Here is a 12,239-nt window from a genome sequence, read left to right on the forward strand (position 1 = left end):
TGACAGATTGTGCATGGCATGCTTTATGAACATACCTGAGCTGTACGATTTCATTACAGTGTGAATTAGCCTTCTGTTTGCAAGAAATAATGAGAACACTAACTTTGATACAAAATTGTAGTGCCTGGAGAGAAATAAGATACTGACTGATATTTAAATGCAAAATAAAAGAGATTCATGAGATATTATGCTGTGGGTTGGAGAAAGAGGCACTATTTATTGTAATATAATAGTTAAAAATCTTCTTGCTGTTTTTCTTTATTACCAGTGCAGGGTTAAGGTAGATGGTCTAAACCTTGGGGGCCAAAAAGATGTCTTTTTGGAAAGGACATCTTTTTTTTAAGATGATACTTAACATTGAATTTGCTGAAAGCTTAGGTAATTAGTAAGTGCACAGATAAGTATAATGGTGTTCCTTTCAGCCAACAGCTCCATTTCATCACAACTTCTTATGTTCTGTTGTGTTAGTGGTTTTGTATGTATATTTTTACTTATTTGTGTGCAGTAATGGTTGACTTTCCATCAGCTTCATTGCAAAAACACATGGGTATTTTTCAAAATCAGAGTTTTTTTCAGAACTGTTGAAATGAGCTATAAAATTCCTGCAGGGTTGGAAAGTCTGAAAATTTAATTTGCTTCTGAAAAATTAAATTTTACTTTATGGTGTGGAAAAAAATGAAAAAGTTCAGGTGGATACCACAAGTCTTAAATAAGCAAAGACAAAGTATGATTTTAGAGCAGGCGTATAGATTCAAAGAGAACAGGAGAACACGTTTTTTTGTAATGAAAAATGAACTTTGTATACCTTGAGTTTTGTGTTAACTAAGTTAACATTTACAAATTTTCCTTTCAAGTTTCTTTAGGAGATATGCAAGTGATACAATTTAAAAAAAAAGAGAGAGAGAGAGAAGCAAGCAGTGACAATTTGCATCAGTTGGAGAGCTACCATGCAAAACTGGTAGAAGATTGCATGTGCTGTACATATTTTAGAAGTGGGAATGTCTGGCCAGGTAATAGCAGAGAGTCAAAGTTGCACAGTTTGATTCCCAAGTGCTCTTGAATTGTAATGTGATGTTCAGATGAAGATCTCAGGCCAGAAGCCAAGAATTTGGGTAATATTTCAAGGGTGTACTCAGCACTGAAATTCTTTGTATTTAACACCTCTATGGCACAGGTGTGATGGGACGTTGCGGGTAATCTGTCTTGTCAGCCCCTAACCTCACCTATGAGCACAACTGCATGTAGAAGGCTCTTTACATGAGCTTCACAAATCTGTCTCCTTTTCTAAACAAAATTAATCCCAAGGCAAGCACTATCCGTTATTCTTGGAAGAGATGGGGATTTCCAATTTAATTTATCTGTGTTTGATTAGAACTACTGATAACTTGCTGAAAAATTGCTAAGTCATTTCTCAAAAACTCAGATGAGTCAAATCAAGACTGAACCTTTTTCTAAAAACATATCTTATCTGAACCACAAAGATTTGGCCTGATAAAGGAATCATACATGAAATTCTGTATGCTGTGTTGTGCAGGTAGTTAGCTAGATGATCATAAGTTTTCCTTTCTGGCTTTAAAATCTATTAATGCTTCCTATAGCTTGAAAATATTGCAAAGCTTAATGAATCTGAGTAAGAAAAAGCAGATGAAGAATTCAGCTATGTGAAGCTAATGTGTATCTGTGTTGGTGTAGCCCAGCAGAGGAGAGGTTAACATGCATGAGAGGGTTTTCTGCGGCGGGTGCATGGATCCATCCTGGGATGCAGAGGGATCAGGGCTGCCTGGAATGCAGCATGGTGCAGTTTGCAGAGCCCGGCTGGCTGCCAAGCCATTTAACAGTCGGCTGTTTTTGTTGAAAAAGCAGCTTGAAAAGTTAAAACCTTCTGATTTTTTAAAATCAGCTGGAGAACATTATAGTCACGCAGAACTGAAGGCAGACAACTTGTTAAAATTAGCATTGGCCATAATTAAAAACATGCTGGGGGAAAAAGACCATGAGAAGAAACAGACTCTTGGAAAGCTCCTGACGTTGCTAGATGTCTAAATGGAAACGTAGCTTGCTAATTGATTTAAATAATTGCTAGGTTACTACATGCTTTACCCGCTGCAGTAGATACCAAAGCTGTCCTCCTGTGCACGGTGGAGCCCTGGTAATCAGGTCTTGCAAGCCTGGGAACAAATAAAGGACCTTTACGGAGGTGAGCAGAGAAACCAGCTGCTGCATTGCCAGGCTCCCCTGCACCGTGCTGGGGAGAGACCTGTTCCTCCTTTCCAAAATCTGGTGTTAGTCTTTCATTTTTCTGTGTGACAACTTTACTTCTCATGCCAGTTAGTAATCAGCATCGCTTAGGAATTTGCTTGGCAGTTTGCATCCTCCTCTAGGGCTCCCCTAGAGGTTGTGTGCTACATTTTAGGTGTAGGTTTGGTCCATGCCATTATGCGGGTTCACACCTGGTCCACATTTAAGACTACAAGCATATACACAGGAAAGAAGATTTGGGAGGGTGGCGGCGGGGGGGAACAACTCGGAACTGAGTTCAGCCTTTGCTGTGAGTGCAGATGATGGCCACTGGTCATGCTGACAGGCTTGAGGCCAACTTTGGGCAGAGTGGAGGGGAAAACAGGACATTCTAGGTCTGTACCAGCTTATATTGTGATAGGATGGGCATAGTATGACCGTCCCAGCACACTTCCCATTGCTGTGTTGCTGTCTGCAACACTAGAATTCCTATTTGTCAACAAAACGTTGTGAGTTTCTACTCAGTCTGCTGCTCTCACCCCTTACCGTAAGGGTCAGTAAAACTAAGTGTATGGGTGAGGTGTAGTCTGAGTCTTCAGCGGTGCATGTTCTTGCAAGGGCTGTGGGATCTGAAGACAGTAAAGCTGGGGAATACAGGTTGCATCTATTACAGATGGCAATGGAGATGCATGATGGCAAGTCAAGGAGCACATCTGGCATCTGTCTGCTGCCTGCTCCAGGTTCCTGAGGGTGGTGCAGCTGTAAGTACAGGGAGTACGGTCAAGTTACCATTATCATCAGGTGCATTTGGAGTATTGTTGCTAAAATAATGGGGCTACCAGCATTTATACCTGCACGAGGAATTTCTCTGCTGGGTAATGTAGTGTTTCTTTTCCATTTGTTCTGGAAAATACGCTTAGTTTTTACAAAAATTATCTTCAGAAGCTCCTATTGTAACTTTTCCTCAAAATAAACATCATTATGGCTTGAACACTACCTCACACTGTCTTGCATGCTGGCTTCAGATGAACAAGCAGCCCGAGTGAATCCCCCTCCTTAATGTACTATTAGGCCTGATTTTGTAGTGCTGCTAATTTTACATCCATCCTGTCCAATTTAGGAGGAATTTTTATTTCATAGCTATTGCGTATGGTTAGGAAGTGTCCCTTTCCACACATCATAATTCATTTTTCTGTTGGCTTCTATTGTATAACACAACATAAGCGTGAAAAATCCTCTTCTCATTTAGTCTCAAGAAGCCCCATTTCATATCATCATGCAGAGTCTCGCGGTTTGTACATGTTGTTATGAAGATAACAAATCCTGCTTCATAGCCTTATGTAAGACCTACTGGCTTCAATTATGCATTGTAACTCAATGACTACCCCATTAAAATCATAACGCAATTTATATTGGCTTTTACTGCACGTTGTAACATGATGATAGGCCCTTTTCATGCGATGCCTTTTGGCTTTTTTAACACATCGAAATGTCACAGCCCACCTTTTTATATTCTAATGTAATGAACTCTTTCCACAGCTCTGTCTGATGCTTATTGGCTTCTATGAGAGATCCTATTCCTAATTTAATGAGTCCCTCTTCGCATCATAATGTAATTCATGCTCGTTTTTACAGCATATCCTCACGCACCGGTGCCAAATCGTATTGTGTCATAAAGCTAAGTGGCTTCTAATGGACATCACACCTCTGTAACCCTGTCGCGCGCTGTAATGTTCGCCTCTGCTCTCTAACACGTTGCAGAAGCCTGGCGGCTCTGCGGACCGTCTGCTTCGGACGTGAGCCCTGCCAGGGCTCGCCCAGCAGACTGCTGCAGCTTGTGCTGAGCTGCTGCAGGCTCTTGTGCATGCAAAGCGTGTGTCACAGGCGTGTTTTAAAGGCTATTTTAGAGAAACGTTACCTGCCAGACTTGAATGACTCCCTTGGTCCTCCTTGGTTATCGCACAAATAGTGGGCTGAGGTCCTTTTCTCTCTTCGTGTATTTTAAGCACGTGTAGGGTTTATCCTGCATAAACTTTCAATAAGGCTTTTATTTGCTTCCTTAGCAAACTATAATTTTAGGGCTAAGATTGTTTTTTCCGTTCCAAAATCCATGTTGGGCTTTTATATTGTCTAGGGGAAGGTTTTCCACAGTGGAAAACCAGAAGATTTCTTTTCAGTTTGTGTTACTGGCAATTAGAGAGCACTCTTGTTTGAAGGCAGAAGAGATGGTGACCCAATGTTCTCCTCTCCCGGTGCTCAGCACTGCTGATATAAATGCCTGCTGTCCCAGAGGTTGCTGTGGAGTAAATACAGTATTTCACTGACTCCTCTTGAAGCCTTTAAATGTTCTTCAGAAGAAAAGGATACACAAATATTTACTGCTCCAAGCAGGAACATTAAATAGCATTGGTTTCAAGGTATGCAGGTAAGTCTGCTGATTTAGGGCATAATACTGGTTCCCCTTAAAGAGTGTCTCAATGCGGTTCACATCTTAAATCTTGTCAGTATAGTAAAGCAGATGCTAAAAATGGGATTTATTTTCGCAAACTTTTGTTTTTTTTTTTTTTTTTTTTTTTTTTTTTTTTTTTTTTTTTTTTTTGCAAACAAGATGTCTACATCTTGTCTAGTCCCCTTAGACCTACATTTGTAGGTGGGAGAAATGACAATGTCAGTACATGATCATTGGATTTAGTACAGAAAACTCCTTGTAGCTGAGGCAAGTTGCTCCCTGAAAAGGTTTTCTGTCCACTGATGGAAAATGGGATCTGATGACTAGTTAGATGAAGAATCCCAGTCTTGGTAAGATGACTGTTGTAAAAATATCAAGGCCAGATACTGTAAATTACTTTTTTTTTTTTTTTTTTTTAAATCTCCATTATATCTTCTGTTGTTCTAAAGTTTTCATTAACTTGTAATGACTCAGCTTTACTCCTTTTCTTATCTGTTCCTTTGTAACCTGCTTCCCCCCCCACCCCACACCTTTTTTTCCTCACTTGACATGCATCCAAGATGATGCTGGTTGTTACTGAATGCTGTTTGCCAATATTCAGTAGGATCTTCCTTCTCCAGGTCCCTGAGCAGAGCTGGTGAAGTGCAGTCCAGCAGCCTAAACAAGTGAATGTGTGCAGTGCTGAGAAAGCAGGTGCACTGTGAGACCACTGAAGGATTAGTGATTTTGACACACGCCTGATCATTTCTGAATGCTCTTAATGAGCTGTGTGTTCCCTCTCTGTTTCTCCATGGTGCTATAAAAGAATAATCCTTGGCCAGGGTTTCAGGCTGACATGGAATGTGGTCATTCTAAGCGAGCTATCATTATAACTCTTTATAAATCAACCATTTTGTTTATTGCATTACAGATTATAGATCTGATAGCAATAATTTTATAACTGAGATCCTTTTAACACTGTCATGGGATTTAATTCCCCGTAAAAAGGCAAGTGATGAACTTTTACTTTGCACAGGACAAGCTCTTTTAATTGTTCCTCAAGCTTTGGTAAAAGAAAAACTACAATGTCAAAACTTTTTAGCAGAAGTATGAGCTTCTAATAGCGTTGCCGCTGCTCTTCTCCAGGCTTGAAGCTGGGATAGCTCACGTCCCTGTTCTCTTCTGTGGGCTGGGTTCATCAGCCAGATTATATTGTCATTGACTCACGATGACCTGATCTTCCCACGAGATATATTTTAAGTGGGAGGGAAGATGATGGTACATGGTGGAGTATGAAATGAGATCCATTGAAGGTGGTGGGGTCAGAGGAGTCAAAGCTCCTGTAAAGCCAAGCTTTGCTATTTCATCAACACATAGACTCTCAGCATAGCTGAGGTTGGTGGGGGGCTGGATTAGGGGTCCCCCAGAGGTCCCCTAGTCCAGCCCCCATCTGGGGTGGGTCATCTAGAGCATGTGGCTCCCAAGTATGCCTGGTCAGACCCTGAATTAGTGCTGAGGATGGAGACTCCACAGCTGCTCCAAGCAGGCTTTCCAGTGTTTGACCATCTTGCAGTAAAAACAAGGTTTTTCTTGTCTTTAAGTAGAAATCCTGGGTTTCAGTTTGTGCCTGTTGCTTCTCATCCTGTAACTGGGCACCACTGAGGAGAGCCTGGCTCCCTCTTTACTCCCCCCCATCAGGTATTTATACACACTGATAAGATGACCTGCTACAGGCTGGACAGTCCCAGCTTGGTCAGGCTCTCCATGTATGACAGATGCACCAGTCCCTTTATCATCTTCGTGGCTCTTTGCTGGCCTTGGGGTTTACCAACAGCTCTTACACACCACGCATTAATGTTGAAAAGACCGTTGTGTTCCCTTGACCTTAGCTTTGAATGAAAGCTTTTGTGATCACTGAATGTAAACCGTTGGCAGTGTTCGTTTTTCAGTGCAATATATATATTCTGTGTGATAACTTGTATGGCTGGAGTCAGTGCAGTAATATTATACAAATGTGTCAGTGTAGGTAATTGGTGAAGTGTTGTGTGGACAGAGCTATAATATGAAAAAGGATGTCACTGCTAAGTACCACTGTTCCTGTCAAGTATGCTGGTAACGATGATAAATTGGAAAGTATTATCATTTTAACATTTAGGGGTTTAGAGAGAGTTATAACTTTATAGAATCATAGAGGTAGAGTTTGGTGCTCAAAGTTATTTTATCTTTATTATCTGCGCCTGACAGATTCAATAGTTGTACCATCTCCTTACTTACGTGAGTTACCTATTACCAGTTATTGGGCACAGATTAACTTGCTAGTTCTGTAACAATAAAATCTATGCACTGCGTGAAAACAAGGACAGATAATTTGAATAAATAGATGTAGAATCTGAAATCATATTTATGTTGATTATTTTATAGAGACTGGTATTGGAGCTAAAATAGTAAAAACAAAAAAATAGAAAAAGTTTCATAGTAGAATATCTTTCCAGGAAGTGAATATTGCCTCCTTGTGTGTCCTGGTGAATGATACTGTTATAACAATACCGCAGGATGTGTCCTGTCCACCAGCTAAGAAGGCCTGGATGTGACAGCTTCATTGCCCATCCTTGGAATGCATGGAGTAGGTGTTGCTGGGAGATGTAAGGTACTCCTCTCCAACTCTTCTGTTTTTATAGATGGTCGGTGTTTTGGCTCTCAGTCTGAGCTAGCTTGCCTGAAGCAATTAAGAATAACACTCAGTTGGAGTGAGTGAAGTGATTATTTAATGTTTTCTAACTTTTTTTGAGTCACATTAGGTGGCCCTCAAGTTTTTTGGGCAAGTATGCAGAAAAGATGATGCAAATCTTCACCTGGATTAAACTGCTCAGCTGGTCGGTTTGTGAGGCAGCAGCACTTCTGAAGTGCAAACTCAATTTACGGCGTGTGGTCAGGGAACAAGTGAGCTGGCTTGTGCAGCAGACCTGTCTCCCTGCAGCCCCCTCCAGTGACTCACGCTCCCAGCTGCCATCCCCTCTTTCAGGTCTTGTATTACAGGTTGCAGACACGGGCAGGGAGTTGAGCAACTCTGGTCACACCTGCACTAGTGGACTATGGACAAGATAGCTGGATCTGACATCCTAATATGGGAGCAGAGGCAGGTCCGAAATCTTTTCCTCTTATTACAGATAGATCCAGACCGTGCTGGTCTTAAAAGCAGGCACTGCAGGGTTTGATGTTTTTTATTCCTAAGCCCCAATCTTACCAGTTACTTCATTTTACAAGTTGGAGAACTCTGCACTTGGTTGGTAAGTCTAGACAATTTATTTACTAAACTCTGCTGGCTGCTTAGATACTGAGCTGGTTTGTGTATTCAGTCCTGTTACGAAACTGTTTTGGCGACGAGTAGATCCCTTAGGTATGATAAGCAGGACGAGTAAATACCAGCCTGTCTGCCAGCGTGGGCCCTGCTGTTGGAGAGCTGTCCACTGGTTCCTCCAGGCAGCAGCATCACCCTTTCAGAGCAGATGGGAAGCCGTCCCTGCAGGGGAGAGAGCTTGCAGCCATGGTGACAGTGGAGAACGAAGATCTCAATCCACCAGAGGAGTTGTATATCAGTGGTAAAGAGAACGAGATATTTTGTTGATCTGCTGGGTTTCAGGTCAAACGTGTGCATTAAGCTTTGCCCACGCTGGAGGATCTTGTTATATGTGTATTTATGTGCATTATCCAAGGCAAGGCTAGTACTCACTCACATAAGGCTGATACCCCATTTCTTCACTGCTTTCTCCACCCTGCCAGCCTGTCTCCCTTGGGGATCGTTAGGCCAAGAAGAAAAACAGTGTTTTGTGTAAGCAGAATGATCTCTCCTGCTGCCAGTAGAGTATGGGAGCTCATGCACTTCACAGAAGTGAAGCATAACTGAAGCAAAAGCTTCAGTTATAACACCATGGTTCTTTTCATCTGTAGCAGATGATGCAGAGAGCACCCCACTCCTGCTGCTCATCTTGCGAAGTAGGTTTTGTCTCCCACTCCTGCCCAGAGGAAGGAAAAATAAAGACATCTTTGAAATTCCCTTTATGTTCTTTCCTGAGACAAGCTTTTTTCCTTGCTGAAGGTATCAAGCTTCAGTATTTCTCACTCGGTGTGCCAAAAAGCCACCTTCTTGTGTGCAGCCCAGTAACTCCCCTGCATAAACATCTGACATCCTCAGCTGAGATCTGCTGTGCTCACAGGGCTCTGGTCCTCATGCCTTCTGCTGGTCTGGCTCTGACGGGTGCTCTGCTCTCCTGTCCCCCATCAACTTCTCCCTGCAGCACAGGGGGAGGGCGGAAAGGGCACTCCAGGGGCTGTAGTCCAGGAGAGGACTGGTGCTAAGCGTATTTTGCCTAAACCTTGTAGAAAAGATAGTGGTGGAAATAAAAAATTGGAATTAACTGCTGGGTGGTGTGTTGCTGTCTGGGAATTTCTTTGTTGAAATGGAGATTTCTGGGGCATTTAGAGATTATGATGCAATTATGGTTTTTTATGGGACATGATTTGCCTAGAGCTGGTAGATTATAAAAATACAGAATGGTGGCTTGATGAGGTTGTCATCGTTACACAGTTTGCATTGTGTTTACATATAACTTCTTAGTATGTTATGCTTATTACCTTTATTTAGTACATCAGGATTTGCTAGGACTATGGTCTTGGAAGCAATGGGAAAAGATATGAAGGACAATGTTTGGATTTCCTCCATTGGAAGGACATTGTGTAACCTATTCAAGGTAGAGAAAGATTGCTGTTTCAAGGTTCAGCTATGGTAGGAAGTTTGATATAAAAACAGGTGAATTAAACTTCAAAAGCTTCCAATCAGACAAAATGAGGAACATATTAAGTGAAGTAGACTGGCACTGTTTATTAGAAAATGGCCTATGAAGGAAAATTGGCTAAACTTTAAAGAGGTGCTGGAGTTGGCTCGGGGGGAGTGAATATATCTTTACATAAAACTAAACATAAAACTTTAAAACCAATGTGGATGAGTGATAAGTTGTTAAAGTTAATTGTGAGTGAAAATAGAGCTCTAAAGTGTACAGGGAGTAGTAGACTATGGGGTTGTCGGAGGGATTTGTAAAGACAAAGCTGCTATATAAATGGAGGATTTGAAGGGCAAAATGGAGAGTAAGTAGTTAAGGCCATTAAGCTAAAGAGTACTCTGGTGAATAAAGACGTAAAGTGAACCAGGGGGACTGCTCTTGGGATACTTATTCTTTGTTCAGACAAAAAAACCCAAATGCCCCCCAAGGATTTAGTTCCATTTAATGCTACACCATTAAATGGTGCAACTCTTACAAGGAATTGTAAAGCACTTCTGTTTGATTACCTATGATGCTTATTCTCATTACTAGTAATTAATATCAATTGTAATATCATAATATTTATCTAACTACTACAAGGTAATGTGTATGATTATATATTGTGTGCTATAACTATATAGTAATATACATTGAGATATATGTTAATATAGTGCATGTAGTATGCTATCTATATGATCTGATATTTATGTAGCTTATAAACAGGTTTATGCATGAAATATATCCTGTAGGAGATTGTAACAGATTTATCATATTATGTAATAGTATGCATCATGTAATATACTGTTATGAAATATTATTTATACATAATTATGACAATAGCAACAACTGCTGGCCACTGATATCTGCAGGCTATATATAAATACCTACTGGGAGACCATTTCAGTCATGCAGGCATTGTCATTTTGCAGCTTTGCTACGAGCTTAACTTTTATTCATTCTCATGTGCATCCAGTGAAGAAGATGCAGTTAGGTAACTCCAATATTATTTGCATCATTACACTCGTTGGGGATGTAGACGGCAGAGGTCAGTGCCTGGTCCTGCATGGTGCTGCGTGGGTTTGGAGCACCCCTTCCCCAGGATTGGGACGCAGGCTGGCACTCTGCAGGGCTCGTAGACTGGGAATACTGTGCCATGCCCAGGGGACCCTTCTGTGTCCCGCCTGCTCCCACAGTGTTGTGGCCATGAAGTTCTCTCCAGAAAGGTCTTAGTTTTAGTTTGTTTCAAGGAAAGACGGGGTATGTCGGTAGCAGGTAGCCCAGCTTTAAATCTGAGTTACCTTGAACGGTGTGTCAGCGTGGGTGGGTTTTGCTGAGTGAGGGAACACATGCGCCCTTCCAGGCTCTCCAGAGCAGCGTGGGTGTCTTCAGGTGCATGAAAATAGATGGCCCTCTGCAGTTGCAGCCTCTGGTAATGGACCAATTTATTTACCCATTTATTTATTTATCTAGTTATCCACCTAATAAAAGCAAAGAAGCAGCTATCAAGAAAAAAAAAAAAACCCACCTAAAAATAAATAAGCAGTGTAGATGGACTCAGACACAGTAACATTGAATTTCAAACACAAATGTAATGCAAGTATGGGAGCAGTGGAAGCAATCACTGAGCCCTTTCCAGCAAAAAGGGTTACTCTAGGAGGCCTTTCTTGAATTATACAGTATTTCAGGTATGGTCTTACTCCTGTGTTTTCTGATGGCATTAATATTTCTGTCTCTGTGGAAAATAGTTCTGCTGATGCCTCACTGGATAACACTTACCCTCCTTCATCTGCAGTCCTCAGTCATCACCAATTATAATATCTTAATCCTTTTCTTCCTAAATCTTGTCTTTATTAGTGGTAAGGGTGTTTCTTTGCTCAAATTGAGCTCGCCTTTTAGTCAGATTGGCAGTAATATTGCTCTGGACAGGAAGAAGTTGTTTTTCCGATTTGTTGGAACTCAACAGAATTTATTATTAAACCCCTGCAATTACATTTAAGATAACTGAAGCTATTAAGACTGGAGATATTACAACCTTGTTCACAGTCATATCTGTGTGTTGCCTTGGTCCCTCTTCCTCCATATTCTGGTCTCCTGGACTAAACTTGATGTGGCACCTGCATAACTCAGCAGAATTGCTGTATTCAGTTGCATTAGTGGTAATCCATGTATGAGGGATCTCAATCGGACCAATGTGATACTTAGAAACACTTACTTCATTGTTTCTTTAATAAAAAACAAGTTGTAGGACACGATGTCAGGAAGATTTATGAAATGCATCTGAAGTTTGGGTTGTTTGTTCTCTTTTGCTATTGACATGTGCTGCTGATTTTGGCAGTTTGAAGAATGCAAACAACATTAAAAAGCCCAGTACGGATGGTAAGGAATTGGCAGTCATCTCCCTCTGGAAGAAATTTGTTTTGAATGTTTATTTGTAGCAGTAGGCATCGGCATTATTGGTCTACTGTGTTATGTCAAGTTAGAGAGCTTTGTGCATTTATTTTAGAGGGATTTTTCTCATCGCTCAGTGCTTTTCAATCTTATGCTAGAAATATATGCCTTGATAAAATGATTCCAATTCATTAGTCAATATTTGCTTTTCCTTATAACTATTCTATTTCAGACTCAATTTGTTGGACTCTTATGTTGTACTTTCGTGTTGTAATTAGAGAAATATGGGGGTTTTTTTGAAGTTAGGAGACAGTACAGCTAGTGACCAGAGTACATATTGAGCTATATAGCTCTCTTTCCCATACCCA

Source organism: Aquila chrysaetos, chromosome 22 (assembly GCF_900496995.4).
Source record: "Aquila chrysaetos chrysaetos chromosome 22, bAquChr1.4, whole genome shotgun sequence".
NCBI classification, from domain to species: domain Eukaryota; kingdom Metazoa; phylum Chordata; class Aves; order Accipitriformes; family Accipitridae; genus Aquila; species Aquila chrysaetos.